Raw genomic sequence first — 25290 nt, 5'->3', positions numbered from 1 at the left:
TAAAAGTTCCAGAAAAGCATTCTCAGCATGTCACATTCCTGAGGCTGATTTATAGGATTATAGCTTTCTCCCTTTGTGATTCAATTAAAGCATTTTACATTGGGCTATTATAGGGTTTAGGCTCTGATCATAATTTGGATGCTGAACTATTAGATTAGCATGTGACTTGATTATAAATAAACTGAATTTCTTGTTTGCAAGAGACCATAATTAAAGCTGCAGTCAAAATGGCATATAAGAAGCAGTTAAGATCTATGTGATAGACTTCAGTGATAAAGTAAGTAATACCAATATGTGATTGATTGTTGGGATCTATACAAAGTTAAATACAAAAATGGAGACTTGGTGATACATGCTTGGGATTTTAATCCGGCGTAGAATTTTTCTCAACTTTATTGAAGTATAGTCAATTAATATACAAAATTCCTCCAAAAGATTTATTGTATTCTTCCCCACCCCACAAAGGGTTTGAATTATTGACCAGGTCAGTGATGTGAGAAAAAAAGCATTCTCTCTTATAAGGACCTGGAGACAATCCAAGAAAGTTCTGCTTTCAAATTTCTGGAGAGCTGAGCCTAGTCTAGCATTGTCTGGAAAGTTCTATTTATTGTGTGCCTAGCTAAACACCCGTTAAAAGGTAATGAATGTTTTTTTTTTGTGGGTTTTTTTTTTTTCCTGCAAATAGTCAGATAATAGTTTCAGAGATGTTGAAATAGGAACAGGAAAGAGAATCACTGCCATTACCATCTGAGTTTGGTTGGTGGTTATTTCAGGGGGAGATATGTTTTGTTTTGATGTTGGTTTTATTTTTTATATTTGATGGTGAGGAGAGTTAAACCTAAATTGAATGATGTCGACTGGGCATTAAGAAATAGCACCTACTCTCCAGGAAAGGAAGAGGGAAAAGGCAATCAAGCATGAAGACCAAATAAATCTTTAAATGATGCAATAAGAGAATGATAACTTAGAGATGATGCGTTTGCCCTGGCCCCATAGAGGTGTCAAGTTTCCACCTGTGGAGATGGATAAGAGTCTGCTTAATAGAGAAATCTAATTTTGAGAGAATAGTGGCCCAGACCATTTACAAAAGCAACAAATGAGTGATCTACTGATAACATAAATTTGACACTCTTCAATCTTTGAGGATACTATTAGGCTGAATGCATTTCCATCAAGAGAGAATATGGCCTCATTTCAGGCCTCATTTTCCCTCGCCTGGGCTGTTGTAATCGCCTCCTAACTGGTATTTCTGCCTCCTACTCTTACCACCCTCTCCAATCTATTTTTTCTGTCACCAGCATAATCTTTCTAAGACCCAAATCTTAAACCATTTTCACGCTTGAAAACACTTCACAAACTCACCTTTATCTATAGAATAAAATCCAGATGGATTATCATGGTAAAATGCTCTCTGTCATCTGGCTCTCCATCACCTCTCCAGCCTTCTCACTCACCACCCCGTGCCTCATCAGCTATGCTCCAAGCATACTGCATGATTTGAGATTCTCCTTTGTGGCCCATGCTGTCTTTCATTTCCATGCCTTTCTTCATGAAGACCTCTCAGTCTGATATAACCCTACTGTGCCTAGAAAGCACTGATGTACGAGTATTTTTCAGGTGTGATTTCCTAACGGCTTCTCTATTTCCAATCCTGCTAGTTTTCACCGATCCTTTACATTTCTGCTACATGATGTTTCCCAAATCATAGAACCTATTCCACTACCCAATTTCATTGGTTTTACATGCGTGTTGGTTCCTTGTTGCACTAGAATTCCATGAAGGTGGTATCATATCTCATTTTTCTTTGATAAGTAACACATATCAAAATTACACATGCACCATGCAACTTTAAGTGCTTTAACTACTGAAAACGGTGGGCAATATTTATGAACATACTTAGTTGAATTTAGGTAAAGGTGGGGAGTTAAAAATCTTTTGTACAGATTTTAGTTTTCCCTTTTCGGTTAGGTCTCGGTAGGAGCTTAGTACTTACTCAAAGCTTTTTTTTTTTAATAACAAAAGTATTCATTCCATTCTCTGTTCTGGTAAAATGATGCTACAGAAATATGATACATGCTTGTGAGGGTATTTTGTACACTATAAAAGGGCTTATTCCATGAATATGGGAAAGCATACAGTAGTTAAGAATAAGGTACCACATATTCATTAAAATGAATATACTAGGCCTATAGACATCACTATGGATAGAGCTGACAGACAAAATGTTGAATAAAAAAACAAGTAGTAGAATTATAATAACATCATATAAAATGTATATATATATACACATGATATGCATATATATCTATATGTGTGTATATAAAATGCATGCATGTATGTACATACAAGTGTATATATATGGATGTATATTCACACACACACACACACACACACACACACATATATATATATGCATATATATATATATATATATATATATATATATATATGCATATATGTATATATATATAGAGAGAGAATCCCCATTAGCCTCAGGTTTTGTATTGACTAACTCACCTACTGGCTAAAGTTTGTTCGCAAGTCTAAATCAGTGCTCAGATGCTTTCATCATCATTCGTGATCATGTGTAGAGCACCATTCAAGTGCCCTGACCTTCACGTTCTCAGCCGAGGTCCAAAAAGCCACCACTGGGCCTTATTGTTCCAGTTCTCATCCTGGAAACAAGTGTTCTTTTCACAGTATATTTGGTGCCATGTTTTTTGCATCTTTGTGCTTTTTCTTGGTGATTTTACAGTTTAATAGGGTCCCCCATTGTAACATGAAAGTACTAACGAGTGTTCCTAAGCCCAAGAAGGCTGTCACGTGACTCATGGACAAAAGACCTGTTAGATGAGATCTATTTGGGCATGAGTAATAGTGCTGCTGACTGTGAGTTCAATATTAATGAATTAAGAATATATACTAAACTACTATGTTTTCCGGAAAAGAAGACCTAGCCGGGCCATGAGTTCTAAAGCATCTTTTGGAGCAAAAATTAATATAAGACCCGGTCTTATTTTCATATAATGTAAGACAGGGTAAAATATAATATAATATAATATAATATAATATAATATAATATAATATAATATAATATAATATAATAATATAATACCAGGTATAATATAATATAATATAATATAATATAATATAATATAATATAATATAATATAATATAATATAATATAATACAATACAATACAATACAATATAATATAATACTGGGTCTTATATTAATTTTTGCTTCAAAAATGCATTAGAGTTGATGGTCTGACTAGGTCTTATTTTTGGGGAAACACGGTAGGTACCTTTAGGCAGAAACATACATAAAAAAAGGTTATAGGTATTGATTGGTTGACAAAACTGTCCAACTCTCATGAGTTAGGCTCATGAGAACTTAACTGTGCATAATGAGATCAACTCTAGGTAATAGCATTTATATAAATTTCAAAACCATTCAAAAATAATTTATATCATAAGTGGAAACAGATCTACCTCAGAATAATACAAAAATTATTGGTTGGATATGAAGTGAATTAATGATATGGTTGCCTATAAAAAACAGAGGAAGCAAGTGGGACTGGGGAAGGGAAGAAAAGACTTAATTTTAATGTAAATTTGCCCTCATTTTGCTTTAAAAAAAATTGTAGGCCCCCAAAAGAAATAAATAATAGCTGATTACCTCTGTTCCCACCTACCGAGTTCAGATCAGACCATTATTATTTGTTTTGGATCTTGGTTTCTGGCCTGAGCAAAGACACTTGCGAGCTGTCATATAAGTCATTGATTTCATAATATTGACCATCTTTAGTCTGATAGTCAGGAGCTCACACATTGAATCCCCACAGTGTCTTAGCCAAACCTTCTACAGCTTTTCTGTGCTACAAGAACATTCCGAACACATTGCTCCTGTGACATGTCTTGCACGTTCCATCCTCCATGCTCTATCTGTCATGCCCACCTAACCAAATACTCCTTGTTTTTCAAAGCTTTGCACAATCATCCCCTCTCCCACTTGCCATCTTGGTATTATAGCAAACAGTGATTCTCACAAAACTTTTGCCTTACGTTCTTTTGTATCATTCACATCCTTATATGAATCTGCTTTGTTATTTTTCTGTGTAAGTTGAAAAGGTCCTTGAAGGCAAAGAATAGGGCCTTTTCCAGTGAAACTTCTAATTTAATAGATAACTGCATTTCTGAAAACATCTATAGAAATTAAATACGTGAATACTGAACGACATGTTCACATGTTATAAGGTAATTCCGTTCCCAGAAAGCTAAAAGTTTCTATGAATTTCCAAAATTATTTCTAACCATTTGGGCATACACTTTGATAATATATTTGCTAATATTTTATATTTTGCTTTTCCTTTATAGGTTAAATAATCTATCTATAAGTGGAACTGTTGTAAACACCCAAATGAAGCTAAAGACATGTTGTTTTTGTTTCTGATGGGATACCACTTTGTTTTATAAGGAGGCCCTTTTCTTTTGTATCCTTCTTACTATCTTGTCCTTCCTAAGGAATATTAGATTTATCATTTTAATGCTTCTCTGAACTTCTTCACACATTCTTCATTAAGATGAAGAAGGATTCATCTTATTGGTGAGGTGTGAATACTACACTGAAAATGGCCATATTAACCAGTCCCTCTTATATCTTCTGTCCTATTTGCAATGGCCACAGCGAGGCCGTGGGATGCCAGGCTGCTAGTGGGTAGCAATGTGAAAAGTCTGCCTTGTAAACCCAACTTTTCCCATGGTTGGGTTTTAAGATCAAGGTGAGGAAAGATATTAGAAAGTCTTTTTTATGACTCACGTCAAGCTATGTTCTCCAATCTAGTTTTAACAAGATTGAAATACCTTGGACTTTGGAGATTATTGGGAATCTAACTAGATCATTAAGGAGGCTGACACTATATTTTTATGTTCTTATTAAATATCGGTCTACTGTCAAGGGTTAGAATCCAAAATGGATGTCACATGAATATATTCCTGCTTTGACCCCCAACATTTAATCTTTGTTTTTTAAATTAAATTTATTGGGTAACACTGGTTAATCACATTATATTAGTTTCAGGTGTACAATTCTAGAGTACATCATCTGTATATTGCATTGTGTGCTCACCACTTAAAGTCTAGTGTCTTTCCATCACCATATATTTGACCCCCTTTACCCTCTTCATCCTTCCTCCACCCTCTTCCCCTCTGGTAATCACCATATTGTTGTCTGTGTCTATGAGTTTGTTTGTTTTGCTTGTTTGTTGCTTTCTATTTTATATCCCACATGTGAGTGAAATGAAATGGTTCTCGTCCTTTTGCATCTGACTTATTTCACTTAGCATACTTTCAATCCCTCAAATGCCCAACATTTAATTTTTATTATATTAGAAAGTGGCTAAAAGCTTGACTGGAATAACACAGCCTTGGGTCCAAATTGCTGCTCTGACATGGACTAAGTCTATGCCTATATTTTGTCATCCATCCACGATGATACTAATTGGAACCTTTTTAAAGGTTATGAGGATTCATTTAGAACAGAGTCTTGTCTTCAATAAATTTTAGCCATTGTTATTAATATCCCCATTTATGCATTCTTTAAATGGTTACAGACAGTGCTCTGAGTCCTAGTGACAGAGATATAAACTAGACCAAATCTCTTCCATACTACTCTAGTGGAAGATATATACAGAGGTAAACATATTAATTAACTGATACCTCTAATTTTATTGCAAAACTATTGGGCACCCAAGCATATGCCAGGTTCTAAGTACTAATGGTGATATATCAGTGAGTAAAACAGACAAAAATACTATCTAATTCTAAAGATAATAAATAAGGAAAACAAATCAAATACACACAATCATATGTATAATATCACTGTCTGATATATAAAAATAAAAGTTGGAGACTAGAGAAGTTGGGAATGTGAAGAGAACAATTAGTTTGAGTTTTGTAAGTATATGACCCATCAAGTGTTCTAAAGCTGAAACGAGCTTGATGTTTTGAAGGATGGAAAGAAGTTCATGCAGGTAGAGTGTCCAGAGTGAGTGAGAACATTCTGATACTAGAATGGAGGAGTGAGTCAGGAGCCCGATCAGGCAGGGCCTTGGAAGCTGGAATAAGAGATTTGTATTTTAAGTTTAATGAAGAAAAATTAGGAGTTTATAAGCAAGGGATTGGCCTGACCTGATCAAGCTTTGATAAAAAGATCTCACTGTCCGAGAACAGATCATAGGGAGATAAGAGTGAAAGCAGGACCCGTCAGGAAGCCATTGCAAGTCCAGGTGAGAGGTGACATTGATTTGGGCTAGGAAGGTAAGAGGAAAAATGGACAAGATGCCAGAGATACAATGGAGAAAAAAATTATTTGCTTAAAGATTTGATCTTGATACAAAAACCTGACCGCGGGTGGGTGGGAGTGGGGGCGATATCTGCTCCATTTCTTCTATTGGACTTGTTATGGCCCCCGTATTTTATTCTAGGCTACCGGAGACATTTCAGACATCATTGGGATATATGTGCAAAATGGGAAAGCCACTTAGATTTTAGTGACAAACACCTAGAAAGATGTCTCTTGTTTTGAACTCTTAAAATTGCAAATAGGGACTGGGTTACACGTTTACCAATTTGTTCTATGTGTAGAAATAGAAAAAAAATGAGGGAATTAATTTCTATATCATCAAATCTATATGACTCTATTTAAAAATGAATCTGCCTGAAAGTACATCTACTGTTGAAGCATCAAACAGGTTCTCCTTTTCCGCCTTCCCCACCTTCCTATTTATAAGAGCCCTTCTTCCATATCAAAAAAAACAAAGGCATATCTCTCACTCATACTAAGGCTTGCTGTGGGTCGTTCTTTGGGGGACACTCAAAAAGCAACTATTTTAAATATTGCTATCTGAGAAATATTTTTTTCAGTGAAGTCATCAGAAACATGTAGAAGATTTTCTTGGACATATGGGAGCTAAAATCCAAGCGCAGCCTCAAATGAGATCTTTTTGTATGGTTTGGTATTTTCTGAATTGACATCTAGAGAGGAATGTTCAGAGCAATGATTACTTTTGCTTAACAACCTCAAGTCTTCCTTCCCCGACCGAAGTCAAAAATGAATTGTTTCCAAGGGAGTGTACTACGATATCAAAACAAAGGAAGCATTGGTAAGACATATTGAAGTTTGCTTATTTCCTCTAGATGACAAATCCACTGTCAAACCATTCCCTAACTCCCTTCTTGCCTTCTTCTCGTCCCTTCCTTCTCCTATCCTCTTCTCTCAGATTTTTCTTCTCTCCATTGTCCCCCTCTTGTGTCTTTCCTTTATTCTCCTCCTCTTCCTTCTTCTTCTATCTCTTCTCCTCTCACTTTCAGATTTAGAATTCTGATGTGGCATGCATTGTATTACCTAACAACATATTCCTGTGAGGGTGACTGAAAATGCACCAGTTTTGATAATTAGGTTAAATGAGAGTAAGTATTTAGGACTGCAAAAACAGAAGTATTATTCAACTAAGTAGAACAATGTCAGCCAATAGGCAGGACACGTGAGAAGCAATTAAATATCTGTTTTATGTGAACTTTTTCCATATGTTGAATAAATACGTAAGAATCTATTTCCAAAGTTTTGATGAAAATATATTTAACGCATTTGGTCTTATAAACACAGTTTATCAAAAATATTTTATTGGAAAGTATTTTGAAATTAATAATCTTGCAATTACCTTAAATTTTTCTGACTATATTGGGTTGAAATAAGGTGCCTTGAGGTGAAAGAGCCAAAGGTATAATCAATAGTCATTTTTCTGTTGAATTCTTTGTATGTCTCTCCAAAATTCAGGAAATGACTGAGTTTTAAAAATATCATTTTGCAAGTAATGGGGTTTTTAATTCTTTGCTGTTAACAAAATTGAAGGACATAATTGAGTTGCCTGCTGATGTATAATTAAGAATAATGTTTGATAGCATATTACTACTTGGTCTTTTTGGTTTTGGGGGCTGATATTTCAAAAGGGCTTTTAAAAATTGATTGACATTACAAAAAGAAAATTCCTTCTCTTCTAATCTACGACTCCATATGAATAATGTTTCTCTGCATAAACATCTTTAAAAACACATATAAAATTAATTTAGTCTTGTCTCATTTTTGCAGTAAGTGTTTATCTTCCACAGAGACCTAAATTCATTGGAAAGAAATGGCCTATTTATTTTATTTAGAGATTAATTTCTAATAAAATTATATATGTTTCAAAATTTATCAAAGTCACTAATAAGTTTGCCATTTTGTTCAATTAATTGTTAATTATTATTGTTATGATGACTCAGTATAGAAGGGACTGTTTAATTGTTTAATGTATAGAGTCTTATGATCAAATAAATTTTTTAAAAATTTAATAAAGTATTTTTATAGCAGAAAAGCTTGAGAGTGTGATCAATAAAATCATTCAGGCATGAAAAGATATTATATTAGGATTCAGTTCTGTAAGAGAAGCAGAATGCAAATATACATTCAAAGAGGATAAGGAGAGATGTAAAATTTATGGCTGCTACAGGAAAACTTTTTCACGTATTTTTATAAATTGCTGATGGTGGGTATCAAGTTACTATGGAATTTTGATTCCATTTGATTTTTGAAATGTCGATATTTACAATTCACTAGGAATTATATCATTTGCAACTTTTTAAACTCATGATAAAATTATTCAAATTTATCAGGGTAGATGAGCAAAAATGAATGAATATATATATATATATATATATATATATATATATATATATATATATATATGATATGAATCTATATCTCTATCTATCTATCTATCTATCTATCTATCTATCTATCTATCTATCTATATACTTCTATGTAAGGTTCCCCACATTCTTTCTAGTTAAAGGGAGTATAAGATATAATATCTTTTGGAGGACACATTCTTCACTTTTGAGAATGTATCTTAACATGTTTAAGAACATTACATTTGTAGAAAATTCCATGAGTTGGTATGCTTTCCAAGGATTAGATATTCTAATTATGTGATGCATGTAATTTACCAAGACATCCAGGATATCTGCTACCTCCTGCTCTCTAGTTCATAACATAATACTTTTAATATAGTGGAGAGAAGGCCTTCTCTGGTGTCTAGGTTGTGATCGATAAAGAAGAAAATTGATGAATCTCTGAGTCATGATATCAGTAGTATCCTGTTGTTCTGCCTAGGTGAATAGGTGAAAATTAACTCTACAATTTAAAGGAGAATTTATTTTTATTTGCCAGATCAATAATTTCATATTAAGCACCAGGGGCTTTATTAATTTATCCATTAGGGTGTTCTTATATGGAACACTGATTCAGTTGAAGTCACCACTTGATTAAGTTCTCCAGAATGCTATTATTATGAATAACTGCCAATACCATGCACTAGAAAAAATCAGGAAATAAATATAAAATTTTGGGGTTATTGCTTCTGTCTCATTCAAATCTTCTAAGACATCTTTGCAATTCCATCAACATTGAAATATTTCTTTTGATTTGCTGTTTGAGTAAGGAAGAAAACTCCAGTGACCTCAACTTACCATTATTGCTACATTTCATAGAGCTAAGTTTCTGCTGGTTCTTTCTTATTACAGTACACACAGAAACTGTGGACATGACCAACAGAGATGGCTGGAGTCCCCCTGGGAGTATCACAAGGTGAGTACAAATGAGACCTTAATTTATTATCAAGTCACTCCAAACTTTCATTGACGGATACATTGCTATGGTATTTTGAGTCTCTGATTAGTGTTTTGCCATTTCTAGAATTCAAAAAATGGGGCAGTTCTCCTTCTCAGTGAAGTTACCCAGATCAGTGGCCATGGGGAAGTGTGAAAGCCTCTGAGATACAGAGGACTAGAAATTAACTCAGGACTAGAAATTAGGACGAAGGGTCCAGTTTTGCAGCCTGGTAACTCAAGTGAGCCTTTTGTTCTTGGGACTTGTGAACTGTTAATTTTATTTCGGATGAATCCTAGATTGCTTAACAGGAGAGATCTCTTGATGCCAGACCACCCCCCAATCCCTGATTATCTCACCTATACTCCTGCCTTTACAATGACTGTGCTCACTCCATTGATGGCATGTAATTATTAGCACCTGGGGATAAAATCCCAGACTCATTCTACTCAACTGGAGATCGCAAGTCACTCATAGACCTTCCTGGCCCACAGAGGACAGGTAGGAGAGCTCTGTTTAAAATATTTTGATCAGTTGTTTTACCTGATCGAGAGGAAAGGAAGGTCTGGAATTGGTCATGAGACATGGTGAGATGCTCAGTATTCTGAAAGATCTAATTCAGCATTTCTGTTCCCTGCAGTTGGGTCCCTCACCGTGGGTCACTCAAAGGCTTCTTGGTCATTGTTTGTTCTGATTGTGCAGCAGATCCAAGTAGAGTTTTAATCACTTTCAAGTGCTCAAACAAGAACATGAACTGCAGAACCTCTGTTGATTGCACATACATCAGTTCAGCCGACCCCCAAATTACTTCTCTCTCACTTTGATTTGTACCCAGAGAATCAAGGCCCATATATTTTAACCCAAATTGTATTGATAAATCTATGCCCATATTTTAACCCGAATTATATACAGAATGTATTGATAAATTTCTCTCATTTATTCTAAATACAACCTTTTCTTCTTCACTCATGTCTTCTTCAACCGTTCAGGTCACATTGTGTTCCAATTATAATTACCATTTGAGAAACAATGAGTGGTAACATATCAGGACAAGTGTTAACTCTCCTTTACTAAGTGTGGGCAATGTTGCAATGTGGTTGGGCCATTCAGTGGTTCAATAAGTTCTATGGATCCTTCTAGATAACCTTCTCCAATTGTTGAGATTTCAATCTTTTCTGATAAATGCCTTAAATATTTATATGATTATAGGCAACATAGTAGACTTAGTTGTGATATAAAATAAAGTGAAAGTTCAGGATTTCATACAGTCCGTTTCTGTATATTCTTCACACTTCATCTTCAGTGAATACAGCTAATTATATAATCAGTAAAATCATTTTCCTATTGCGTCTGCTGCTAATTTCACATTTGGGAATCTGGGTTGGCAGGAGATGTTGCCTCACCACTCTGCTACGTGTCAAGCCAATAACCAATTCCATATATCCACATATCCCTAAGCATCTGTTCTCAAAAATTCAAGTAACAGAAAACAACTCTGAAAAAATACACACAAAAGGATAGCTCACAGCATCCATGAAAGGGCTAAACTGTCAAACCTCAAGGTGAGCTCTACATGCAGTCAGTTAGTTGTGTTTATACAACTGTGGATACAGTGTCTTCTCTGTGTGTGGGCCTGCATAACTCCTGGTATCCTTGGGTTCTCTGGCTACTGTTTCAGTTTATTTTTCAATGGTTTGGTTGTATTTGTGTTTGGTTGTATTTGTATTTTTGACTTACCCTAGATGCAAATGGTGGGAGAAAGAGGGTTCATTCTGAGGATAAAAGATTTACACAACTGTTTCCATCTCTCTAATTTCTCTGCTGACTGCACCATGGTTGGTTCTCCTTTGCCCCATTTCCTCTCATCTTTTAATTATTCTGGAGTTCTTCTGCAAAACAATGTATTCCCTTTTGATTGTCTTGTCTTTAACTTGAGTAGATTTAAAGGTGCTCAGGTATGCGTTTGATCTCATTTTCACTCCATCTTCAAGAAATTCTCCACCACTTAGGGTTTTATTAATTTTATTGGGGTGACATTGGTTAATAAAATTGTATAGGTTTCAAGTGTACAATTCTATAATACATCGTTTATATATTGTATTGCGTGTTCACCATATGATTTCACTCATATGAGGGATATAAAACATTTACTTTGTTTATGGGACTCATTCTGGCTTTGCAGCACAGTTATGAATTTATTTTACTTGTATATTTCTTCTGTAATTTCTATGCAATATAGTTAAGGAGTGATGAACGTATTATTTAATTGCTTGCCATCTTAAATTAGATATTAAGACAAAAATAATTTTTAAATCCTTCCCAGTTGTTAAGGGATGATTCCACTTCAGATATGTGACCTTGTGGTTGGTTGATCTTTTCCCTTATTTTGAAGATTCTAGAAACAGGAATTATAATCCCAAACACTTTTCACCTAAATAAGAATAGATTTATTAGATTTATCAGAAAAAGATTTAATTAGGGCAGTCAGGCCATGATTATCAACTTCAGAGAAGTTTTGCCAAAGAAAACCCCTCACAATTACTTATAACTGAAAACCAGGAACCAATTACCTATGTATAGGCCCATGCCCAGGAAAAAGGCAGGATGAGTTAGAAGTGTTTGAAAGCTCTGAAAGAGGCGATGTGATGTGCAAGACAGCATCAAAGGTATGTGAGAGACAATGCTGAAAGAACAGTTGGGACATATGTATGTTAAGAAATTCTTTGTATGCAAGGAAGGTGGTTTATTAAAGAGAGAAACAAAGTAATGGGGCTTTTAAAGGGGGTAGATAGCATAAAGGAGAGAAAAAAGTTTAAATGTGACTATTTCAGAGAGATCACCTCCGTAACTATGTTGAAGGTGTTATTTGTGGGCACAAGAGGGTGAAAAACTGGAGACTGCGAATGAGCGACTTGATGGAGCAGTTTTAGTGTGAATGGGAGGATAATTTGCGTAATGACTGGTGGGAGACATGGTGCTAAGAGAGGGTTTTAAAATATTTTTTACGTAGTTTCAATTGTCATGTAAAAGAGGAGACATGGGCTGAAAAGCTAAAGACTTCTTGGTTTGTCTTGATGATCAGGGCTGGATAAATTTTAGAAATAATTATAAAGCATCTGGGTGATAAATTTTTAGTGAGGGAAGCAGCCGTCTCCATTAATTGGCAAAGTTCACTCCAAACAGGCACATCTCTTTTCAGGTCCTTTCTGAAAGTTCTACTAAATCCGTCTTCTCATCGTCCAATGTCACAGACACAGCAAAGAGATATTAGAGAAGTAATTCTTACTGAACGCCAAGTAGGTGTCAAGTGTGTGATAGGTAGTGTTGTCTTGCCAAGGGATGCGTTTTGAATGGCCAAGGACTTCCGATTAGATGCCCTTTAAATTTCTTTCCACACTTTACACTTTATGATTTCCTACTTACCAGCAAGCCTGTATGTTCTTCACAAAATTGTATTTTAAAACTGTCTTATGATTTCACTGATATGTGGTATATAAACCAAAAACAACAAAAGAACAAGACAAACAAATGAGAAACAAAAACTCATAGACACAGACGATAGTTTAATGGTTACCAGAGGGTAAGGGGGGCAGGGGGTGGTAGATGAGGGTAAAGGGGATAAAATATATCCCCTTTGGAAGGTGATGGAAGGAGAACTGACTCTGGGTGGTGAACACACAATGGGATTTATAGATGATGTAATACAGAATTGTACACCTGAAATCTTATGTAATTTTACTAACAATTGTCACCCCAATAAATTAAAAAATAAACAAATAAAAAATAAAACTGTCTTAGAATAAAATTAGCCAGTCATTAACTAATTAATCATTATTGTCAAAATGCAGGTTCACCTAAGAACACTTTGCTGCATACAAATTTATCTACTCTGTGAATTTCTTTTTAATAAAAGAAAGTTTAAGCAATAGTTCAAAGTTTCAAGTTAAAGGAAAATAAATGTGTGATTAGACTGCTACCTTGGTTCATAGCTTTTACTAATTCCTCCTAATTCTTCTATTTTTATTTTTAGTAAAACTAACATTTAAAATGGATTATTTTAAATCTCTAAGGCATAACTCTTTATATATTGAAATTCCTATTAAAGGTCACAATTTTAAAGCCAGTTTCTGCTAATTTACACCCCCATGAGGACATGGAGGGGCCAGAGAGGAGGTAAAGGGGTTGGGGAGAAGGCAACTGGTAGGACTCTGCTAAGCTATTGATATATGGTTGTTCCTTTTCTTATCCCAGCTTTATTGAATCATAATTGACATATATAATATTGTGTAAGTTTAGGTGTACAATGGGATGATTTGATACATGTCTATAATGCAAAGTCTTTATCACAATAAGGTTAACATGTCCTTCACTCACATAATTATCATTTTGTTGTCATCATGGTGAGAACATTAAAGCTCTACTCTCAAAGCAATGTTCAAGTATTGTACAGTATTGTCAAGGTACAGTATTGTCAATTATGGTCACCATGCTGTACCTTAGATCTGCAGAGTGAGGATATTTTAAGAGACCTCTAGGACAACATCAACTATAACAACAGTCTCATCATAGGGGTACCAGAAGGAGAAGAGAGAAAGCAAGGGATTGAGAATCCATTTGAAGAAATAATGACTGAAAACTTTCCTAACCTGGGGAAGGAAATAGACATACAAACCCAGGAAGTGCAGAGAATCCCCCCAAAAGATGAACCCAAACAGGCCCACACCAAGACACATTATAATTAGAATGGCAAAGGTTAAAGACAAAGAGAGAACCCTAAAAGCAGCAAGAGAAAGGCAATTAGTAACTTATAAGGGAGCTCCCATAAGATTGCTGCTGCTTTCTCAACAGAAATTATCAAGCACGCATTCCCACATCTGTGTAGTCTGTCACAAACCTTACTTGCTCCTTTCTTTTATTTCTCATTAGAGTCTATTTATGTGCTGAGACCATATTTTAAAAATTACTTTAACCTTTTAAAACTACTAATACCTAATATTCTAAGTCTCTCCTTTTTCTAAAGAGTCTTGGTGACTTTTGGCCCTTTACATTTTAGGATTAACTTTGCCAAGTGTTATTTAAACACAATTCTATTAGGATTTTTATCTATATTGCTTTATACTCATAGACTAATTTGAGGTCAAAAAACATCTTTGAAATACTGAGTCTTCATTTCCATAAACAACATGTTTCTCTCAATTTATTTGTGGTTTCTCTATAAAGCAGTTTCATCAAAGCATTTGAAATATAATATAAATATACAATTTAATAAATTAACAACATAGCTAAAAAGAAGTCATTGTCAGCTAAAATGATTTAAGATATAAAAGCAAATAATTTGAAAAGTATATGAATTGATTTTCAAAACCAGAAAATGCTTGTAAACTCCCCTTGTGCCTCACAAAAGCTTTTACCAGTATATACTGGTAGTTGGATATACTTATTTTCAACCAATTTGGTTTCAGACAACACAATTAGTGCAGAAGATATCTTTAAAAAATTCTAAAAGACTATGTCAAGTAAGGACTGTAATTATACTGAAATAAAATGAACCAGGAATTTAAAACAAAACCTCACAAGAATTAAGTGTAAGAAAATAATTAAATGTCAGAAAGGTACTAAAGAGATAAAACATTTCAATCTATTCCAGGAATCAAAGGGTTGAAATAGTCATATTTGATGATTTCATCACTGTGCTCATTTGGTCATGCTAATTGTTTTCTGCAATTTCATCTTGTCCCTTTCCTCATTCATGTCCCAAACTGTAAGTTTCTTTATATATCCACCTCCCTTTGTTTCATAATTCTGACATTGTTCTATGCTTCTTTCTCCTCACCTGAACTTGAATTCTTCCCTTCTCTTCCAAATATTTCCATGGTGCCCCTTTGGAACCCCCATTCCATGGCAAACACAATCCCATATATTTTCAAGTTTTTGGCTGAAAGTGCACAGCATTCAAATCTGCCTGTTACCTGAAGACACCATTTTCTCCACAATGTACGGTACTTTTTTACTACCACCTCTGATCTTTCCGGCACTTTGTTGATTTCATTATATTTTGTTTATCAGCCCTTCTTTTGTTTTTTTCTAAATTGAGGTATAATTGACATATAACATTGTATAACCAAGGAAGTGAAAGTATGACATTAATGAAAGAAATTGAAGAAGATAGAAATAAATGGAAAGATACTTCATGTTCATGGATTAAAATAATATTGTTAAAATGTCCATATTACTCAAATAAATCTATAGATTCACTGCAATCCCTATCAAAATTCTTATGGCATTTTTCACAGAACTAGAACATATAATCCTAAAATAAGTATGAAACCACAAATTACCCCAAATATCCCAAACAATCGTGATAAAGAACAAACCTGGAGGCATTACACTCCCTGATTTCAAACTATCACAAATGTATAGTAATTAAAACTGCAGGGTATTGGAATAAAAACAGACATATAGATTAATAGAACAGAATAGAGCCCAGAAATAAACCCACATGTAAATGGTCGATTAATGTACAACAAAGGAACCAAAGAAAAGGATAAATGGGGTTGGGAAAACTGGTCAGCCATATGCAAAAAAATGAAACTGGACCATTATCTTACACCATACACAAAAATTTACTGAAAATTAATTAAAGATTTGAATGTGAGACTTGAAACCATACAACTCCTAGAAGAAAAGATAGGCAATAAACTACTTGATGTTGGTCTCTGTGATGATTTTTTGAATCTGATACCAAAATAAAAAATAACAAAACCAAAAGTAAACGAGTTGGCCTACATGAAATTAAAAATTTTCTGCACAGTAAAGGAAACCATCAACAAAATGAAAAGGCAACTTACCACATGGGAGAAAATATTTGCAAACCATATATCTGGTAAGTGGTTAGTATTCAACACATATAAAGAACTCATACAACTCAATAGCAAAAAATAAATAAATAAATAAACAATCTGATTAAAAATGAGCAGAGGATCTCCTATTTTCTCACAATTTATTAGGACACTTTTGCATTCATTTTCTTCTCTAACCAGACTAAAGTTGGAAGGCCATCATTTTAACTACTCTCTTGCCAACATTCCCCAATTTTAAACCTACTGTTCTTCCCTCAGACACACCTTACAAAATTTCTGCCCAATATCAATGTTCAACTCTGAATCAAACTGCTTTCTCTTTTACACTCACATTCCTTGAATACCTGGAAAAACAATCATGCTTGTAGGCTTTACCTGCACTAGAGATCCATGTTCTTAGAATCAGTTAAGTCCTCACACAACCCAGAATTCTACCGTAAGTTCACAATTAGCCTTTCTTCAAAATGGCAATTATTATAAACATTTTCTAGTCACCTTAAACTCTAATGCTACTCCTCCACTCTCAGCAGACGACCTTGTCACACCCATTTTACTGAGAAATTATCATGTCCTTATAGGTCCTCTAACTTCCTACAAAACTTTTTTTTTTTGAAGTGCAATTGACATACAACATTACATTAGTTTCAGGTCAACAACATAACAATTCAACGTTTGCATACACTGAGAAATGATCACCACAATGAGTTCAGCTAACATTGTTACAATTTTTGTGTTTGTGTGTGTGTGTGTGTGTGTGTGTGTGTGAACAGAACTTTTAAGATCTGTTCTCTTAGCAACTCTCAAATATGCTACACAGCATTACCAAGCATAGTCTCCATGTTGTACACCACATCCCCATGACCCATTCACTCCATCACTGGAAGGTTGCATCTCCTGACCCCTCGTTCTCACGTCAGCTGGGTTTCAATATTTTTAACTTAGCTGCATTGTACTCTTTCCTTCCCTTTAATGATGATGGAAGAGGCAGCTTCATTTCTCTCATCCAATCTCAAACCTAATGTGCATCAGAATCACTGATGCCTTCCTAAAACACAGATTGATTGGCCCCAGGCTCAGCAACTCTGAATGAGTAGGACTCGGGTGGGGCCGGAGAGTTTGTTTCTGTCAAGCCTCAGGTGATCATGCAGCTGTTCCAACAGGGACCATTGCTCTAAGGTAATTCCTCAATAATATCAAATCCTTCTCTGCCCCTTCAGGGATGATGTTTCTTCCATACCCCAATCTTTTCCAAATATTCCCAAACTTTTCCTTTTTACTGGCTTTTCCCCATTAGTATTCACATATCCTCAAATTACTTCTCTTATAAAGGAAGAACAAAGAAAAAAAAACAATCCTCCTTCATACTCACATTACTTCAATTTAGTTTCCCATCCTCTCCCTCCCCTTCGTAACTAAACTTACTGAACAAGTTCTTTACATATGTTATTATGAATATTTTAACCTACTCGTCAGCCTACCAAAAGCAGGTCCTGACACCGCACACACACTCTGTTGAAGTTCTCAAAGAACGACCTAGTGGAAAATCCAATGGGCACGTTGCAGTTCTCATAGTCACCAGAATATTTGTGACTTGCATACTCCCTTCTTTAAAAACTTGGCTTTAGCTTTTAGCTTTTCTGATTTTTCTCCTGTCCCTTTCCCCACTCTGATTAATTTTCTTTTTGGAATCACCTAATGTCATTGCTTCATTTTCTGCTTCACAAGCATTCCGTGGTTCTCGATTGTTATCCACATGCTAAAGTCGTAAAATCCAGGCTAGATCTGTCTTCTTTCTTCAGCCTGTTGATGGTATCAACCTGATTTCTTTTCCTTAATGGGATATATAAGATTATACTCTCACAGTCAGAGGAAAACTACTACCAGAAAAACAGAAGGGGATAAAATGATATGGGGTTCTCAAGAAGATAGACTTGTGGGAATAAGAGGGGTTCCCACTAAGTCAGAATGAATTAGGAATAAAATCACTGTGGAGTGTAAAAACATGAACTTATAATTTCTTGAAACATTTTCAAGTGATTTTTTTTTAGTGTCTGGGGCAGAAAATCTTAAATTATTAATGATGCCAATCTGTTTCTGTAGTTTTTCTGTCTCCTTGCATAAGTTCATAGACGCAGGTAAGAAGGTGGATGACTAGGTTTTATTTGAGGGTAAGGTTTTGAAAAATATATTCAAATACATAAGAAATTGACAAGGTAATTGAAACTATTTACAGTGGGATGAATATAATTTTGCGTCACAGATTCTAAGGTGGTAAAAGGGGAGAATATAACAAAAGAAGGATAAAGAATAGAGACAAAATATCAAGGTAACCATGATGTCATTATACATTTTAATAATTGTTGCATTGGGCGGCTTGGGTAACTCAGAGAACAGAAAATTGTGATTAAGGACTTGATGTTCGATTTCATGACTTCAGAGGAGAAAATATTTCTGGTGGTGACAGGTACTATGAAAAGACCTTGAAAGTAAGTGGGTGGTGAACACACAATATATAGATGATATAGTATTGAATTGTACACTTGAAACCTATATAATTTTACTAACCAATGTTACCCCAATAAATTTAATAATAATAAAAATAACACAGAGTCCTGCGACTCTTGATAAAAAGCAAAAAAAGAAGCAAGTGGGATGGAGGAAAATGCAATTGTAGAGGGCATCCAGGAGTTAGATGCCAGGTGTTGTATTCCCATCAAAGAAACCTAGAATGATGACAGAATTTGGGGAGAACATGAATATTGTGAGTTATGCTGAAGTGCTCAATAAAGGAAGGGAGAGGCTGATAGTAAGCAGGTCTGCAGATGGTTGATAGACAGAGGCTAAGTGGCTTATAGCTAAATGAGTCTCAAAAGTTCAAGGGTCTTTGTTCAGGTGAGAGTACTTAATGGACTGGAAGCAGAAATAGGGAAGTTGGAGGACCCTGACTTGACTTCTAGGTTTTCAGATAAATGGAGCTTAAAAAAAAAAAAAAAAAAATCAACTTAACTTCATGGAAGGAAAACGGTGTCTTCAGGTTATTCTAGATTTAAGTTGTGTCAAGGAGATGGAGGAGATCTTTGAAGAAGAGGATGAGCGTACAAAGCAGATAATGATTGTTGATTACAAAGATCCCAGGGGAAGAGTTTGGGAGGGGAGGGGAGGTTTGGTTTATAGCAGGGAATATAAGTAGCATGGGGATGAAAACTGAGAGAATTTAGGATATAATAGATGACAAAAGAGGCTTGTATTTTTGGCAATAATTCTTGTAGACAGGGACGTAAGACTCGGTGGATGTTGTATTGATGGGTACTTGTAGTAGATGTAAAGTTTTAATGATTTGCTGTATATAGGAGTGGATTTTTGGCCCCTTATGGCTCCTACTACAGGATTCGTGCAGAACATGCAGGACCGTTTCCTTCCTTAACCACCTATGTTCTCAACTCCATTGAATTCCCTGTTATTTTTTCACCTTGTTTCCATGGAAATACAGTTTAGAGTGTATTATAACAATCAAGGCCACATGAATTCCATATCATTCTAAATTTCTTCCAGCTGGTATTGTAAGTGCTTGTTTTAGCAAGAAAGTTGCTGTGATTTGTTTTATAAAGGACCACTTGCTTCATCTTCCATTGTGCCTCAGACTACCCCCAAGACAATAAGTTGCAATAAGCTATAGTATTTTCAAACTCAGGTAGTAAGTATATTCATTCAAACATAGAAAGCTGAGTGATTTTTTTTTTCCAAGTTGAGAAATTCTCCAAACTCAATGTGACATAATATTCAATTTAAGATTTTAACCAGCCTATAAAGCTATCATCTCTGATAGGTCTATATTTTCATATACCCATTAAAATAATTATACGATAGGCAGAGTATTAAAAGCTTGATTAACTGTACAGAAGATACATAAATTTGAAATCTGTACGTGATTTAATATGGCTTGCAGAGTGATCAAGGAATCGAGCATGGAAAAGCACAGAGGGATGAAATTATGCATATTCGGTAAAGACTACCAGTCACATGAGTTTTTTCTCTGGGATACTCTAATTCACCTGTGCTTTTGTGTTTCTCAATAGATTTCTCTTACTTTCTTTTCTTTGATCCCTCATTTTGCTCTCAATTTTCTTCATTCTTCACCTTCTTGACTATGCGTTTCAACTTGTATCAGACTTTTTCAGAAACATTTCAATAGTACTTTCTAGTCCAATTTATCAGTTGCTGTTAGAGTGATAAAAATGAATTCTGGCTAGAGTGGGCCTTTTAATGCAGTATGGAAGAATGTAAATGAGAGTGAATTTTGCATCAGATGGACCTGGGTTTAGTGCACTAGCTGTTTGATACTGGCAAATTGTTTGAACTTGCAGAACCTCAGATGTTGAGTGTCCTTATTGGCAAATGAGATGATGATACCTACAAAGAGCAATTGGAAGGATTCAAATAAGACATTGCATGTAAAACATCCTGCACAATGCCAAAGCGTGTCAAAAATTAGCTACTACCTGACCACTTACAACATTTTTTCTCTTTGTGGAAAACACAACTCAGGCATGTGAGGGATGGTTATATTGTGTAGCTCTCATCTATTCAAAATGCAGTGAACAGGAAACTTAAGGTAAGAGGGAATTCCTTTAAAGTGTAGGTTTAAGCTTCATTTTTATTTTGAAAATACTCAAGCACGCAAAGTCTCTAGAAATGGTAAAACTTAGTGGAAAGCCGAATTATAGGATTGGGTTTGCCAATCAAATCCATTCAGTAAAAAAGAATTTATTACAAATGAGGGTGTAAAAAGCAGGTGATAGTGAGAAATCAATGCTTGTTTAAGCATTACTAAGATGGTTTTTGATCATCAAAGGAGAAAGAAATGTATGGAGCTGGCAGAATCTCTTTGGATCCATCATAGTACAAAGGTGATTGAAAACTGATAGAAAAGAGGAAACAAGAGATTGGGGACAGCTGTACTTGCAGGTTGTTGAATGCATGGATAATTGACTGACTGACTGATGGAAGAGGCTAAAATATTCGAGGCACTGACTAGATACATTGCCACGCCATTATATCATGTCTTGGGTTATCCTTACCCAAACCGATGAGTCAGGTAATATCCTGATACATTTAAAAATTAAAAAACAAAAAACTAAAGCTCAGAAAGGGTTTATACGCTACCTATATCATAAAATGAGAAATAAATACAACTGAGATTGAACTGGGTCCTCTGACTTTCATTCTAAATGACTTCTCTCTCTACCAAGAAGCAAGGCAAGAGGAACAAGTTCAGACATGGTAAGCTGCTAGTTTCAAATACTAGGGGTTTGTGTGTGTATGTGTGTGTGTGTGTGTGTGTGTGTGTGTGTGTGTGTGTGTGTGTGTGTGTGTGTGTGTGTGTGTGTATAGTAAAAACAAGCAAAAAAATCAATAAGCAAACAGAAAAAGTGAATGATTTAAGCTAAGATGGAATTAAGAAGCAAAAATTAGAGGTAAAGCACCGATTTGAGCCTTCCATGGTAAAATATTTCTTTTTCCTCTTGCTCAATGGTACTTTTTATTTCATAAAAGAAATTAAATTTATTATAAATTAATCAGTATGTATAGAATCGCTTTACTCAAGCTAGATTTTGTTAAAAAAGAGCATGTTTGGTTGAACTGGTTTCTTTATTTCTATCCTGCTCATTGATCCATACCTGAGAGAACTCTCCTAGAATGTTCTAAAATATTTCCACAGAACCAATTCTCTCTGGGGGAAAAACAAATGAACAGAAATGTTCACAGTTGAATAGATTTGGGAATCACTGGTTATTATGTTACTTTCTTAACTTTCTTGTAGATTCACAATGCATTAGCAGCATAGCAATAACTTCAAAACCTGTATTAACATAACATCTTTAATTGTGTTTAAATCAATATTATTCGAATATATTTGATAATAAGACCCCTCACTCTTTTCCTTTCTTAGCTATAATAATAACAGCATAGCTTATTATTCCACAGGAAAAAGAAATTCGGAAATGCAAGGTTAACAAACTAATAATATAATATTCATCAGTTTGATATGTTCATCATTATCATTAAGCAAAGGGACATATGACAATTCTCAATGTTTTAGGATCTATCATGCCATTTAAGCCGAAAAGAAAGGTTTGAAAAAGTAGATTGCAAATATGCGTGTGACTCTAGAGCCTTGGTTTGACCGTCACTATAAATGTGAGGCTGGTTACTCCCACAAGCACCAGGAAACATTTATCATGGTACCTAAATTGTCCTGGGGAGAAATAAAAGACACTACCTTTACTTTACAAATCCAGCAGTATCATCATTGCATCGCTTTCTCTCCCCCATTCCCCTTCCCCTAAGAATCCAACACTTGTTCCCTCATTTGGTAAGCCTTCATTGGGTTTTGATGTTTTGGGTGGTATTATGCTAACCACTGGAGACACAACACAACAGCATTCATTCCTCACCTTCATAAAACCAATGATCTGGCAGAAGAGAGACAAGCCTTTCAATATACGTGATAAATACTGTGTAGGGTTAAGTACAGGCCCTAAAGGATTACTGGTGAAGGGCATCTAATTCATCCTGCTTAAGTCAGGACAAGTTTCCAAGTGGTGCCTGTTGAGTGGCAAATGACAAGTCACATTTACCAAATAGATGAGAGAAAATAGAAGTCTCGAGGCATAGACAAATACATGGAAAATAATATAGAGACGTGAAAAAGCAAAGTGCATTTAGCAGAAAGCTTGGATTGACTGACCAGGACACAGAACGGGTGTTTGTGTGCATATGAGTTGGGAGAGATTGAGCTGTGTGTGTGAGTGTATGTGTATGTGTGTGAGTGTGTGTGTGTATGAGTGTGTGTGTGAGTGTGTGTGTGTTTGTGTGTGTGTGTTTAAATGGCAAATAATTGGAAATCAACTCAATTTTCTTATGTGCTTAGATTAAAAGGTGTATGTTTGATGTTACTTTCATGTCAAAACTGCCGTGGCTCATTCTATTCTCGAAAGGTAGAGTCTTTGACAATAGTAATAATAGTGGTAGACAGCTAACGTTTCTTGAGCTCTTATGAGTGTACCTTTACTGCTATAAATCATGCTTACATTTTTAGTAGCTGCTATTAAGTATGAAGCAGTAACTTTGGTGGGGATAGAAGGAACCCAGACCTGTTTATTAAGGAAATACTCAAATCAAGATTCTTGGGCCAAAAAAGTAAATCTCTGATTGCTATGTTTTCTCATGCATTGATGGGACCTACATTTAATTGTGTCTCGGAACATTTGCATATTGTCTTTTGTGAGACAGTCTGATACTTCACTTCTTCCTGTTTGGTGATGTATGTGCTTTTAGGATACATCTCATCCATTAATTCTGGATATTGGTGAAAAACTCATGAAGATCTAAGTAAAATCTTTGGTGTAAAGATGGTAGTGGCATCTAAACTTCTCAGAGGCTTTTCAGAGAGCTATGGACTCTGTGTACCTCAAGGTGACAGAATTCTTGAACAATAAAACCCAAATAAGATGTTCAAGGACAAATGTCTTCAAATTGTAAGGACAGGTTTCATTTAGTCTCATTTTCTTACTTCTAATAATGCCGCCACTGCTTCTTATGGGCTGTGATTGTTATGTTGATGTAAAGGAAGGTTGATTGTGGAAAATGTTGTGATATACGGAAAGGTCATAAGCTTATACCTTTGAACAAATTTACTTTGTTAAGCTGATATTGCAACTATTGATTATTCCTATTCTAAAGTTTTATGTTGATAACATAACTAGACTAAAACCAGGGCCTTAATTATTAAAAGAGAGGTGAGTCTCAGTCACAACATAAAATACAAAGTTTGACATTAGAATTCTCTTTTTCCTTGTCAGTTATCCTAATATATAAATACATTATAGATGATCATTTCAAGAGGAAATTCTGGTAACAATGGTGTGGAGTAGGGTTGTTTAGAAGAGTTTACTTATCACCATTAAAGTTTAAAGAGAACTCAGGACATTTCATCAGACTAGGATATTTTAGAGATGGAAGGAAGCACTCCCTTTGCTTTCTAAGAGCCTATAATCTATTATTCAGAAATGTTTCTGAAATTTTTGTGAAGATAAAAACACAGGGAAGGGGGAAATACACTAAAAAAAAATCCATGCACACAACCATTGTCATGCGGGAGACCCTGCTCGCTGCGCCATTTGTCATGCAGGGTGGCCTGCGGGGTCTCTGCTCCCGCTCCCCAAACAAGAACGCAGGATATGGTGAGGCCAAAAAGGAACACCCACGGAGCCATAGGTAGGGGAGTCATACCACTATATTCTCTCTGGCGGCACTATACTCTCACTGGAGGCTGGATCCACACTGTCCGCAAACCGTCATCCACACTTGCCAGCCCAGCCGCCATCTTCTTGCTAGCCCCCATTCCTTTTCTTCTCTCCCTCTCTGCTAGCGTAGCCACAGCAGTTATATTAGTGGCCAATGGCTCACTGGTTACAGCTGACGGCCAACTAGCCACAGCTGATGGCCATGCAATCACAGTTGGCCATTTACTACCTGAGCCAGGCACCTGTCTATATGAGGCCGAGAGCCTGGAAACTACTCTCTGGGGCTCCGCCCCCACAACCATAGACACATTATTGTTATTCTTTTCTGTAGCTATATTCATCTGACGGTTTTCAACTGATCATATTTCTAAACCTATTAAACGGATTGAACAGGTCAACTTATGACCTAAACTTT

The 25290-nt window shown here is 35.4% G+C and overlaps 1 long non-coding RNA gene across 1 annotated transcript in view; it reads left to right on the top strand.

The window, feature by feature from the left end:
* LOC148756536 (uncharacterized) overlaps positions 1-25290 on the top strand; it is a 267020-nt gene that overhangs the window by 172241 nt on the left and 69489 nt on the right. Inside the window, exon 3 of the long non-coding RNA XR_016018077.1 lies at positions 9625-9688. This is a non-coding gene — a long non-coding RNA (uncharacterized LOC148756536). The remainder of the gene's footprint in view (positions 1-9624; positions 9689-25290) is intronic.

This window comes from Rhinolophus sinicus, chromosome 12, assembly GCF_057876585.1.
Source record: "Rhinolophus sinicus isolate RSI-liver-muscle chromosome 12, RSI-T2T, whole genome shotgun sequence".
Lineage (NCBI taxonomy): Eukaryota > Metazoa > Chordata > Mammalia > Chiroptera > Rhinolophidae > Rhinolophus > Rhinolophus sinicus.
Note: the sequence above shows the minus strand (reverse complement) of the source record. Positions and strands in the feature narration are given on the sequence as shown.